The sequence below is a fragment of the Drosophila tropicalis genome, unplaced genomic scaffold (assembly GCF_018151085.1).
Source record: "Drosophila tropicalis isolate 14030-0801.00 unplaced genomic scaffold, ASM1815108v1 contig_1024, whole genome shotgun sequence".
NCBI lineage: Eukaryota > Metazoa > Arthropoda > Insecta > Diptera > Drosophilidae > Drosophila > Drosophila tropicalis.
Window position 1 is genome coordinate 266,101 of NW_027172384.1, and position 14,486 is coordinate 280,586.

Consider the following 14,486-nt stretch of genomic DNA (forward strand, 5'->3'; position numbering starts at 1 on the left):
GCCTCAACCTTAAGAAGTTCTTTTTATGAATTTTGCATCTTTACATCTATTTTTAACTTATATTTTGATTTTTTGGCTTTTATTGACGACACGCCACTTATTTCTGAATATTGTTTAACTTTAGGTAAATTTAGTATTTAAGCCGCCTCTTCAGACAAAATGGTGTTTTGTGAACCACTATCAATAAGGGCTCTTAGAGTCTTGTATTAGAACTGTAGCCAACAGCGTTGATTGTGCCGTTACACAATTATTCACTCTCCCCTGTTTTTCTTCAAAATGGAGTAAGGTATGGTGGCGTTTTATACCTTTCCATAGGTCTCAAGATTTTAAACTTATGGCACTTACGCAGTGCAACTTTGCAAATCTTTGAACACCGAAACCGACGTTTTTTCTAGCGTTTTTTTTTTCCTTTTTACTCATGGCACTTAGCAAGTATTCCATGACATCAGACAGCAATTGTAGACACTGTCTATCAAATTTCGTTAGTAGGATTTCTGCGAATATCACGTCAACTTCATCGGACAAGTTTCTTTTAATTTTAATTAAATGCACTGGCTCATTAACTATGTCAATCACCCTGTTTATACTTTTTGCGGATTAATTGTTAATCAGCGGTAAATCAATGATCCGATTAAATTGCTCGGAAAATACCCTCCGAATATTTTCATACCGCTTGGTTAACAGTTCCCAAGCACCACTATAATTGTCAGCTGAACCTGACAATAGATGAGCTACATGCTGCTCGCTTCGCCCTTTAACGCGGATTTTAAATATTTGAACTTAAGAGCAAGACTTAAATCCTCTCTTTTTTCAAACAATTTCACAAATAATTCGACAAACAGGTCCCATTCTCTAGGCTCTCTAAAAAATGTAGGAACCTGAATTTTTGGCAACACCGGTAGTTCGCCTCTCACTTTCAAATTTTTCTGATCGTTTATTTTTTCTTCTAACGCTACCAAGGTATTCTGAAGGTCAACCTCTAATTCTTCTATGACCTCTTTAAAAATATCATTACCTATAAACTCAACTGTATAGGCTTGACACATCTGTACCTTCCTGAACAAGAATTTTATTTTTTTAACATATATTTCGCCTGTTCTATTGTCTATCATACGTAAATCTTTGCTCACCATGCCCTAATATTTCTGCAGCTGACGAACCTTTTCTTGCAATTTCTCCTGGCTAACATTAGCGTTCTCATTACTGGAGGTCGCGTTCCCTCGCGACTCTCCGTTGCTCTCCTCAAAATTGTCTAACATTGTTGCATCTGCTTCAATGTTTTCCGAATCAACAGTTGGCTATCATATCTAAACCTCTCTCATATTTTCCATCTGAATGATAGAGGTGTTCGGTTACTACACTCTGTAACATTTAGCTATTGTAGCTAATCCATTGCTTCTGAATGTCCCTTACTTCATTAAGAATTTTGCTAGTGAACTTACTAGCATCTATCTCGCTAACAATTTTTCAGTTTTGGTAGGGAACATTTTACAAAAATGTCAAGAAAGGAAAACTGGTTATTAAATATTAGAAGATAAAATATCAAAGAAGTTAAATTAGGCTATGCGTAAGTTTATATACCCTTGCTGTCCTTGACAATAATAATTTTACATGTTCAAAATTTGTTTTATGCAATTCAATTCATCAATATACAAACAAAAGAAATTTACTCTTCATACTACAATTTGTTCTTCTTCTTCCATCATGTGCTCTGTTGATGATGTAAGACGTAGTAGAAAACAAGCAGCGCTGCCGGCAGAGCTGGGAGCAGAGCAGAGATTATTATATTGACTGTAACTTGTGTTATATTTATCAGATCAGATTAAAATTTTGGGATCTGGGGTTTTATATCCAATATTTTTTTGAGAAAAGTATAATAGATCAAGGAATGTAATGATGTCTGAATCCAAAAATGCAAATTTTTTCTTAATCTAGACACTTTTCCGCAGCGCTGGTAGTAGAATTGGGAAAAAAGGATGAAAAATTAAAAAGTTATGAGCTTTTTTAAAAAAAAATTTAAAATTTCCCCTTTTTTTCGTTACTAATTAATTTTTAAAATTAACAATTTTTAATATTTTTCGCCAATTTCACTACCAGCGATGAACAATATCCTAAAAAACATGTGTAAAAAATTTCATAGCGATTGGTTATTTTTGCGCGCTGTAGGACTTCCATGAGCTCTAAAAATAAAGTTTTGAGAAAAACGCCTTTGGAAATTATGAACCCAGCCCAGCACGCTTGACATCGCTCCACTAAACGGCCGATAACTTTCGTAATTTTTTAGATTTCAACTTTAAATTTTTAAACAGTATTCTTGAAACATATACCTATCCGAAAATGCAAAAAAAAAAAAAAAACGATTTTTTTTATAAAACAAGGTAGAAACCCCCTTAACTTTGAAAACCCAATCTAGGGTTTTGCTATTTAGTAGGTGTACACTGCGTGCCACTTGAACAGGACACCCCGAATGCTCACTTTACAAATGCTTATAACTCGAAAACGAAATGGTAAAGTAACGGTATTTTTTCATATTGTCTTATTTCAAGCACTCTTCAATCTTTCTGGTGCATTCCAGGCTTTGGAATAGAACCGTTATAAAGTTGTTGAAGAGAAATTTAGCACCGCAACTAAAAACACGATCTTCATTCCTTGAATTCAAAATATGAACTTATTTTATTAACGAAAGTCTTGTGTATACAAATGAACTCTTAAAATCTAGGAGACGACAATTGTTCTTGAAAATTGTTTATGTTTCATAACCGCGCCGTTGTTACAATCTTAAGTGTTTTCCACAGAGTGTGGATGCATGTTTTGTTTGGAATTAAGCAATAATTGTCATATGAATCTTTAAGACTTATTTTTATTTTCAATCTGATTTGGTGAAGCTATTCAGATGAACACAATGTTTATTCTTAAACATTCTGCAAAGAGCCGCCAAATGTGACGTTTTGGTTTTTGATTTTAATAGTTAGTTGTCTTATACAAATTAATATTAATATTGTCATTAGTAAGATAACTGATGTTAATGTGTGACCAGCTACATGACCAGCTACATAAGGGAAGTTAACCCTAACTAACCCTAACCCTTGCTAATATCGACCAATGCTTGACAATTTTTGTGTCGGGATAAATATCCACTCCTGATGAGTATTACTGTGTTGACTTCTAGCCTTCTTATATGGTGGAAACTTTAAAGACAAACTACTTCTACCTTTCGGCTTAAGCCAATGTGGTTTTCGCTCCACTGTTTTGACACTTCGCTAATAGCTGAAATTTGAGCGTTTCTTTATGAATATTTTGCAATATTTCTAATTTTTTTCTAATACAGCCTCGGAAAATTTGCTACCGGAATCTATTTTGACATCATTTTTGAAATAGTCAATATTGAATTTAGCCAGAGCCATCTGAATATTCTCATTTTGTACTGGCTCTGGGAAATACACTTTTTCTTCCCCAGTTTTTACTTTACCTCCAAAGTGAGGTCCTGCCGGGTGACATAAACTTATATAAAAGGAGTCAAATGCTGACTTCTTTCTTGAGTTTTCTGGTTGAGTACCTTTTGAATTGTGTTGTATTTATTTTCTTCTTCCAACGCTTTTCAAAACTTGTGACATCTATTGTTTTTGCCACTACAGATTATTACTTTTTGATTTGTTGCATCCCGAGTCGATCAAACCAAGTTAGGTATTTTAACCTAGCAGGCCATCAATCTTTCTAAACTCCCTCATTTAAGATCTGGGTATATACGTATACCCCCATTATTATATCACTCTTACCAGGTTTATTAAGGGTAAGATCAGCACGTACGTAGGATTGCCATTTTGACATATCCACGCTTCCCGTTTCATTAACTGTGGCAACACAATAGCCTCAACCTTAAGAAGTTCTTTTTATGAATTTTGCATCTTTACATCTATTTTTAACTTATATTTTGATTTTTTGACTTTTATTGACGACACGCCACTTATTTCTGAATATTGTTTAACTTTAGGTAAATTTAGTATTTAAGCCGCCTCTTCAGACAAAATGGTGTTTTGTGAACCACTATCAATAAGGGCTCTTAGAGTCTTGTATTAGAACTGTAGCCAACAGCGTTGATTGTGCCGTTACACAATTATTCACTCTCCCCTGTTTTTCTTCAAAATGGAGTAAGGTATGGTGGCGTTTTATACCTTTCCATAGGTCTCAACTTTGCAAATCTTTGAACACCGAAACCGACGTTTTTTCTAGCGTTTTTTTTTTCCTTTTTACTCATGGCACTTAGCAAGTATTCCATGACATCAGATAGCAATTGTAGACACTGTCTATCAAATTTCGTTAGTAGGATTTCTGCGAATATCACGTCAACTTCATCGGACAAGTTTCTTTTAATTTTAATTAAATGCACTGACTCATTTACTATGTTAATCACCCTGTTTATACTCTTTGCGGATTCATTGTTAGTCAGCGGTAAATCAACGATCCGATTGCTCGGAAAATACCCTCCGAATATTTTCATACCGCACCACTATAACTGTCAGCTGAACCTGACAATAGATGAGCTACCATACCATACAGTATTCAGATTTTAAATATTTGAACTTAAGAGGAAGACTTAAATCCTCTCTCTTTTCAAACAATTTCACAAATAATTTGACAAACAGGTCCCATTCTCTAGGCTCTCTAAAAAATGTAGGAACCTGAATTTTCGGCAACACCGGTAGTTCGCCTCTCACTTTCAAATTTTTCTGATCGTTTATTTTTTCTTCTAACGCTACCAAGGTATTCTGAAGGTCAACCTCTAGTTCTTCTATGACCTCTTTAAAAATATCATTACCTATAAACTCAACTGTATAGGCTTGACACATCTGTACCTTCCTGAACAAGAATTTTATTTTTTTAACATACATTTCGCCTGTTCTATTGTCTTTCATACGTAAATCTTTGCTCACCTTGTCCAAATATTTCTGCAGCTGACGAACCTTTTCTTGCAATTTCTCCTGGCTAACATTAGCGTTCTCATTACTGGAGGTCGCGTTTCTTCGCGACTCTCCATTGCTCTCCTCAAAATTGTCTAACATTGTTGCATCTGCTTCAATGTTTTCCGAATCAACAGTTGGCTATCATATCTAAACCTCTCTCATATTTTCCATCTGAATGATAGAGCTGTTCGGTTACTCCACTCTGTAGCATTTAGCTATTGTAGCTAATCCATTGCTTCTGTATGTCCCTTACTTCATTAAGATTTTTGCTAGTGAACTTACTAGCATCTATCTCGGTAACAATTTTTCAGTTTTGGTAGGGAACATTTTACAAAAATGTCAAGAAAGGAAAACTGGTTATTAAATATTAGAAGATAAAATATCAAAGAAGTTAAATTAGGCTATGCGTAATTACCCTATACCCTTGCTGTCCTTGACAATAATAATTTTACATGTTCAAAATTAGTTTTTTGCAATTCAATTCGTTCAATACACAAGCAAAAGAAATTTACTCTTCATACTACAATTTGTTCTTCTTCCCTCATGTGCTCTGTTGATGATGTAAGACGTAGTAGAAAGCAAGCAGCGCTGCCGGCAGAGCTGGGAGCAGAGCAGAGATTATTATATTGACTGTAACTTGTGTTATATTTATCCGATCAGATTAAAATTTTGGGATCTGGGGTTTTTTATCCAATATTATCAACGTAGTAAAATTCATGGGGATACTCCAATTTTTATAAAAATGTTTCTTCTAGAGCTATATGATATAGTGGTCCGATCCTTTCATCCTTTAACTCATCCTTTATCGCACCCCAAAAAAATTTCATCGCGATAGCTCTTAAGATAGCTGAGTAAAACTCATACGCACGGTTGGACCGACAGACGGTCATGGCTATAATAACTCAGCTTCTCAACGTCTCCTTCTGTGCGTTACAAACATCTGACCAATTTTATAATACCCTCTGCAAGGCTATAAAAACAGTTAGTATTATATGTCCCAAAACATATCGAAATGGGACATGTTGGTACTGCTTCGTCAAAGTCCGCTAACTGAAAGAAGCTGTTCGACTCGCACTATGCTTTGGATATGTGGCATGTGTAAAAAAGAACAAACCGGCCTTATCCGAAAAATGTTAAGTCTCGATTGAAATTCGCCAGGGAACACAAAAACTGGACAGTAGATGACTGGAAACGGGTTATTTGGTCCGACGAATCCAAGTTTAACCGTTTTCAGTCGGACGGAAAGCAGTATTATTGGCATAGACCCGGCTATAAGTTTCAAAAACATAAGAGAAACAAACAGTTAAGCATGGAGGAGGGAATGTAAAAGTTTGGGGATGCATTACGTGGTGGCACATTTAACCACTGCAAAAAATTATTGGTATAATGTTAAAAGAATATTATCTAAATATTTTGCAAATCCAACTACCAAATTTGTTGGACATAATGGAGAACCGAAGCATATTGCCCAAATTGTCCGCAAATAGCTTTAAAAAGTAGCATAAAGTCCCGATTTTAATCTAATTGAGAACTTGTGGTCAATCGTGAAGCGATGACTCGGGTAGTATCAAACAGCGCCATGTAACCTGGAGTTTCTTTGGAAGCGTGTAGAACTGGAGTGGAACTGAGTTCCACAAGAAACCATAGAGAAAACCAGTTAAGGGTTTCTACCTTGTTGGGCCGAAAAGGCGCTTTTTAGTAAGATTTTTTTTTGAGAAAAGTATAATAGATCAAGGAATGTAATGAAGTCTGAATCCAAAAATGCAAATTTTTTCTTAATCTAGACACTTTTCCGAAGCGCTGGTAGTAGAATTGGGAAAAAAGGATGAAAAATTAAAAAGTTATGAGCTTTTTTAGAAAAAAAATTTAATATTTCCCTTTTTTCGTTACTAATTAATTTTTAAAATTAACAATTTTTAATATTTTTCGCCAATTTCACTACCAGCGATGAACAATATCCTAAAGAACATGTGTAAAAAATTTCATAGCGATTGGTTATTTTTGCGCCCTGTAGGACTTCCATGAGCTCTAAAAATAAAGTTTTGAGAAAAACGCCTTTGAAAATTATGAAACCAGCCCAGCACGCTGGGCAACTAAAAACACGATCGTCATTCCTTGAATTCTTTGAATTCAAAATATGAACTGATTTTATTAACAAAAGTCTTGTGTATACAAATGAACTGTTAAAATCTAGAAGACGACAATTGTTTTTGAAAGTACTTATTCTAATGACCCATGTTTTTCGGGGGTTGAAAATTGTTTATGTTTCATAACCGCGCCGTTGTTACAATCTTAAGTGTTTTCCACAGAGTGTGGATGCATGTTTTGTTTGGAATTAAGCAATAATTGTCATATGAATCTTTAAGACTTATCTTTATTTTCAATCTGATTTGGTGAAGCTATTCAGATGAACACAATGTTTATTCTTAAACATTCTGCAAAGAGCCGCCAAATGTGACGTTTTGGTTTTTGATTTTAATAGTTAGTTGTCTTATACAAATTAATATTAATATTGTCATTAGTAAGATAACTGATGTTAATGTGTGACCAGCTACATAAGGGAAGTTAACCCTAACTAACCCTAACCCTTACTAATATCGCCCAATGCTTGACAATTTTTGTGTCGGGATAACTACCCACTCCTGATGTGTATTACTGTGTTGACTTCTAGCCTTCTTATATGGTGGAAACTTTAAAGACAAACTACTTCTACCTTTCGGCTTAAGCCAATGTAGTTTTTGCTCCACTGTTTTGACACTTCGCTAATAGCTGAAATTTGAGCGTTTCTTCTGTTCAAATGTTGTTCCTTTATAAATATTTTGCAATATTTCTAATTTTTTTCTAATACAGCCTCGGAAAATTTGCTACCGGAATCTATTTTGACATCATTTTTGAAATAGTCAATATTGAATTTAGCCAGAGCCATCTGAATATTCTCATTTTGTACTGGCTCTGGGAAATACACTTTTTCTTCCCCAGTTTTTACTTTACCTCCAAAGTGAGGTCCTGCCGGGTGACATAAACTTATATAAAAGGAGTCAAATGCTGACTTATTTCTTGAGTTTTGTGGTTGAGTTCCTTTTGAATTGTGTTGTATTTATTTTCTTCTTCCAACGCTGTTCAAAACTTGTGACATCTATTGTTTTTGCCACTACAGATTATTACTTTTTGATTTGTTGCATCCCGAGTCGATCCAACCAAGTTAAGTATTTTAACCTAGCAGGCCATCAATCTTTCTAAACTCCCTCATTTAAGATCTGGGTATATACGTATACCCACATTATTATATCAATCTTACCAGGTTTATTAAGGGTAAGATCAGCACGTACGTAGGATTGCCATTTTGACATATCCACGCTTCCCGTTTCATTAACTGTGGCAACACAATAGCCTCAACCTTAAGAAGTTCTTTTTATGAATTTTGCATCTTTACATCTATTTTTAACTTATATTTTGATTTTTTGGCTTTTATTGACGACACGCCACTTATTTCTGAATATTGTTTAACTTTAGGTAAATTTAGTATTTAAGCCGCCTCTTCAGACAAAATGGTGTTTTGTGAACCACTATCAATAAGGGCTCTTAGAGTCTTGTATTAGAACTGTAGCCAACAGCGTTGATTGTGCCGTTACACAATTATTCACTCTCCCCTGTTTTTCTTCAAAATGGAGTAAGGTATGGTGGCGTTTTATACCTTTCCATAGGTCTCAAGATTTTAAACTTATGGCACTTATGCGCCTTACGCAGTGCAACTTTGCAAATCTTTGAACACCGAAACCGACGTTTTTTCTAGCGTTTTTTTTTCCTTTTTACTCATGGCACTTAGCAAGTATTCCATGACATCAGATAGCAATTGTAGACACTGTCTATCAAATTTCGTTAGTAGGATTTCTGCGAATATCACGTCAACTTCATCGGACAAGTTTCTTTTAATTTTAATTAAATGCACTGACTCATTTACTATGTTAATCACCCTGTTTATACTCTTTGCGGATTCATTGTTAATCAGCGGTAAATCAACGATCCGATTGCTCGGAAAATACCCTCCGAATATTTTCATACCGCACCACTATAACTGTCAGCTGAACCTGACAATAGATGAGCTACCATACCATACAGTATTCAGATTTTAAATATTTGAACTTAAGAGGAAGACTTAAATCCTCTCTCTTTTCAAACAATTTCACAAATAATTTGACAAACAGGTCCCATTCTCTAGGCTCTCTAAAAAATGTAGGAACCTGAATTTTCGGCAACACCGGTAGTTCGCCTCTCACTTTCAAATTTTTCTGATCGTTTATTTTTTCTTCTAACGCTACCAAGGTATTCTGAAGGTCAACCTCTAATTCTTCTACCTCTTTAAAAATATCATTACCTATAAACTCAACTGTATAGGCTTGACACATCTGTACCTTCTTGAACAAGAATTTTATTTTATTAACATATATTTCGCCTGTTCTATTGTCTATCATACGTAAATCTTTGCTCACCATGCCCTAATATTTCTGCAGCTGACGAACCTTTTCTTGCAATTTCTCCTGGCTAACATTAGCGTTCTCATTACTGGAGGTCGCGTTTCCTCGCGACTCTCGATTGCTCTCCTCAGAATTGTCTAACATTGTTGCATCTGCTTCAATGTTTTCCGAATCAACAGTTGGCTATCATATCTAAACCTCTCTCATATTTTCCATCTGAATGATAGAGGTGTTCGGTTACTCCACTCTGTAGCATTTAGCTATTGTAGCTAATCCATTGCTTCTGTATGTCCCTTACTTCATTAAGAATTTTGCTAGTGAACTTTCTAGCATCTATCTCTTCAATCTTCTTTAACCTTTTATGCAAGTCGTACTGCTTCGTTAACAATTTTTCAGTTTTGGTAGGGAACATTTTACAAAAATGTCAAGAAAGGAAAACTGTTTATTAAATATTAGAAGATAAAATATCAAAGAAGTTAAATTAGGCTATGCGTAATTACCCTATACCCTTGCTGTCCTTGACAATAATAATTTTACATGTTCAAAATTAGTTTTCTGCAATTCAATTCATCAATACACAAGCAAAAGAAATTTACTCTTCATACTACAATTTGTTCTTCTTCCCTCATGTGCTCTGTTGATGATGTAAGACGTAGTAGAAAGCAAGCAGCGCTGCCGGCAGAGCTGGGAGCAGAGCAGAGATTATTATATTGACTGTAACTTGTGTTATATTTATCCGATCAGATTAAAATTTTGGGATCTGGGGTTTTTTATCCAATATTATCAACGTAGTAAAATTCATGGGGATACTCCAATTTTTATAAAAATGTTTCTTCTAGAGCTATATGATATAGTGATCCGATCCTTTCATCCTTTATCTCATCCTTTATCGCACCCCAAAAAAATTTCATCGCGATAGCTCTTAAGATAGCTGAGTAAAACTCATACGCACGGATGGACCGACAGACGGTCATGGCTATAATAACTCAGCTTCTCAACGTCTCCTTCTGTGCGTTACAAACATCTGACCAATTTTATAATACCCTCTGCAAGGCTATAAAAACAGTTAGTATTATATGTCCCAAAACATATCGAAATGGGACATGTTGGTACTGCTTCGTCAAAGTCCGCTAACTGAAAGAAGCTGTTCGACTCGCACTATGCTTTGGATATGTGGCATGTGTAAAAAAGAACAAACCAGCCTTATCCGAAAAATGTTAAGTCTCGATTGAAATTCGCCCGGGAACACAAAAACTGGACAGTAGATGACTGGAAACGGGTTATTTGGTCCGACGAATCCAAGTTTAACCGTTTTCAGTCGGCCGGAAAGCAGTATTATTGGCATAGACCCGGCTATAAGTTTCAAAAACATAAGAGAAACAAACAGTTAAGCATGGAGGAGGGAATGTAAAAGTTTGGGGATGCATTACGTGGTGGCACATTTAACCACTGCAAAAAATTATTGGTATAATGTTAAAAGAATATTATCTAAATATTTTGCAAACCCAACTACCAAATTTGTTGGACATAATGGAGACCCGAAGCATATTGCCCAAATTGTCCGCAAATAGCTTTAAAAAGTAGCATAAAGTCCCGATTTTAATCTAATTGAGAACTTGTGGTCAATCGTGAAGCGATGACTCGGGTAGTATCAAACAGCGCCATGTAACCTGGAGTTTCTTTGGAAGCGTGTAGAACTGGAGTGGAACTGAGTTCCACAAGAAACCATAGAGAAAACCAGTTAAGGGTTTCTACCTTGTTGGGCCGAAAAGGCGCTTTTTAGTAAGATTTTTTTTTGAGAAAAGTATAATAGATCAAGGAATGTAATGAAGTCTGAATCCAAAAATGCAAATTTTTTCTTAATCTAGACACTTTTCCGAAGCGCTGGTAGTAGAATTGGGAAAAAAGGATGAAAAATTAAAAAGTTATGAGCTTTTTTAGAAAAAAATTTAATATTTCCCTTTTTTCGTTACTAATTAATTTTTAAAATTAACAATTTTTAATATTTTTCGCCAATTTCACTACCAGCGATGAACAATATCCTAAAGAACATGTGTAAAAAATTTCATAGCTATTGGATATTTTTGCGCCCTGTAGGACTTCCATGAGCTCTAAAAATAAAGTTTTGAGAAAAACGCCTTTGAAAATTATGAAACCAGCCCAGCACGCTGGGCAACTAAAAACACGATCGTCATTCCTTGAATTCTTTGAATTCAAAATATGAACTGATTTTATTAACAAAAGTCTTGTGTATACAAATGAACTGTTAAAATCTAGAAGACGACAATTGTTTTTGAAAGTACTTATTCTAATGACCCATGTTTTTCGGGGGTTAAAAATTGTTTATGTTTCATAACCGCGCCGTTGTTACAATCTTAAGTGTTTTCCACAGAGTGTGGATGCATGTTTTGTTTGGAATTAAGCAATAATTGTCATATGAATCTTTAAGACTTATTTTTATTTTCAATCTGATTTGGTGAAGCTATTCAGATGAACACAATGTTTATTCTTAAACATTCTGCAAAGAGCCGCCAATTGTGACGTTTTGGTTTTTGATTTTAATAGTTAGTTGTCTTATACAAATTAATATTAATATTGTCATTAGTAAGATAACTGATGTTAATGTGTGACCAGCTACATAAGGGAAGTTAACCCTAACTAACCCTAACCCTTACTAATATCGCCCAATGCTTGACAATTTGTGTCGGGATAACTACCCACTCCTGATGTGTATTACTGTGTTGACTTCTAGCCTTCTTATATGGTGGAAACTTTAAAGACAAACTACTTCTACCTTTCGGCTTAAGCCAATGTAGTTTTTGCTCCACTGTTTTGACACTTCGCTAATAGCTGAAATTTGAGCGTTTCTTCTGTTCAAATGTTGTCCCTTTATAAATATTTTGCAATATTTCTAATTTTTTTCTAATACAGCCTCGGAAAATTTGCTACCGGAATCTATTTTGACATCATTTTTGAAATAGTCAATATTGAATTTAGCCAGAGCCATCTGAATATTCTCATTTTGTACTGGCTCTGGGAAATACACTTTTTCTTCCCCAGTTTTTACTTTACCTCCAAAGTGAGGTCCTGCCGGGTGACATAAACTTATATAAAAGGAGTCAAATGCTGACTTATTTCTTGAGTTTTGTGGTTGAGTTCCTTTTGAATTGTGTTGTATTTATTTTCTTCTTCCAACGCTGTTCAAAACTTGTGACATCTATTGTTTTTGCCACTACAGATTATTACTTTTTGATTTGTTGCATCCCGAGTCGATCCAACCAAGTTAAGTATTTTAACCTAGCAGGCCATCAATCTTTCTAAACTCCCTCATTTAAGATCTGGGTATATACGTATACCCACATTATTATATCAATCTTACCAGGTTTATTAAGGGTAAGATCAGCACGTACGTAGGATTGCCATTTTGACATATCCACGCTTCCCGTTTCATTAACTGTGGCAACACAATAGCCTCAACCTTAAGAAGTTCTTTTTATGAATTTTGCATCTTTACATCTATTTTTAACATATATTTTGATTTTTTGGCTTTTATTGACGACACGCCACTTATTTCTGAATATTGTTTAACTTTAGGTAAATTTAGTATTTAAGCCGCCTCTTCAGACAAAATGGTGTTTTGTGAACCACTATCAATAAGGGCTCTTAGAGTCTTGTATTAGAACTGTAGCCAACAGCGTTGATTGTGCCGTTACACAATTATTCACTCTCCCCTGTTTTTCTTCAAAATGGAGTAAGGTATGGTGGCGTTTTATACCTTTCCATAGGTCTCAAGATTTTAAACTTATGGCACTTATGCGCCTTACGCAGTGCAACTTTGCAAATCTTTGAACACCGAAACCGACGTTTTTTCTAGCGTTTTTTTTTTCCCTTTTTACTCATGGCACTTAGCAAGTATTCCATGACATCAGATAGCAATTGTAGACACTGTCTATCAAATTTCGTTAGTAGGATTTCTGCGAATATCACGTCAACTTCATCGGACAAGTTTGTTTTAATTTTAATTAAATGCACTCGCTCATTAACTATGTCAATCACCCTGTTTATACTTTTTGCGGATTCATTGTTAATCAGCGGTATATCAACGATCCGATTAAATTGCTCGGAAAATACCCTCCGAATATTTTCATACCGCTTGGTTAACAGTTCCCAAGCACCACTATAACTGTCAGCTGAACCTGACAATAGATGAGCTACCATACCATACAGTATTCAGATTTTAAATATTTGAACTTAAGAGCAAGACTTAAATCCTCTCTCTTTTCAAAAAATTTCACAAATAATTCGACAAACAGGTCCCATTCTCTAGGCTCTCTAAAAAATGTAGGTACCTGCATTTTTGGCAACACCGGTAGTTCACCTCTCACTTTCAAATTTTTCTGATCGTTTATTTTTTCTTCTAACGCTACCAAGGTATTCTGAAGGTCAACCTCTAATTCTTTTATGACCTCTTTAAAAATATCATTACCTATAAACTCAACTGTATAGGCTTGACACATCTGTACCTTCCTGAACAAGAATTTTATTTTTTTAACATACATTTCGCCTGTTCTATTGTCTATCGTACGTAAATCTTTGCTCACCATGCCCAAATATTTCTGCAGCTGACGAACCTTTTCTTGCAATTTTCCCTGGCTAACATTAGCGTTCTCATTACTGGAGGTCACATTTCCTCGCGACTCTCCGTTGCTGTCCTCAGAATTATCTAACATTGTTGCATCTGCTTCAATGTTTTCCGAATCAACAGTGCCCTGCCTGATTGCCTCTCCTTTGGCTATTAATCTGGCTATCATATCTAAACCTTCCTCATATTTTCCATCTGAAATATAGGGGTGTTCGGTTACTCTACTCCGTAGCATTTGGCTATTGTAACTAATCCATTGCTTCTGTATGTCCCTTACTTCATTAAGAATTTTGCTAATGAACTTACTAGCATCTATCTCTTCAATCTTCTTCAACATTTTATGCAACTCTTACTGCTTCACTAACAATTTCTCAGTTTTGGTAGGGAACATTTTATATGGTCACCATA

The 14,486-nt window shown here is 35.2% G+C and overlaps 1 protein-coding gene across 3 annotated transcripts in view; it reads right to left on the minus strand.

The window, feature by feature from the left end:
* Nucleotides 1-14,486, minus strand: part of LOC137571863 (gamma-interferon-inducible lysosomal thiol reductase) — a 197,293-nt gene that overhangs the window by 156,348 nt on the left and 26,459 nt on the right. The gene's annotated exons all lie outside the window — the stretch shown is intronic.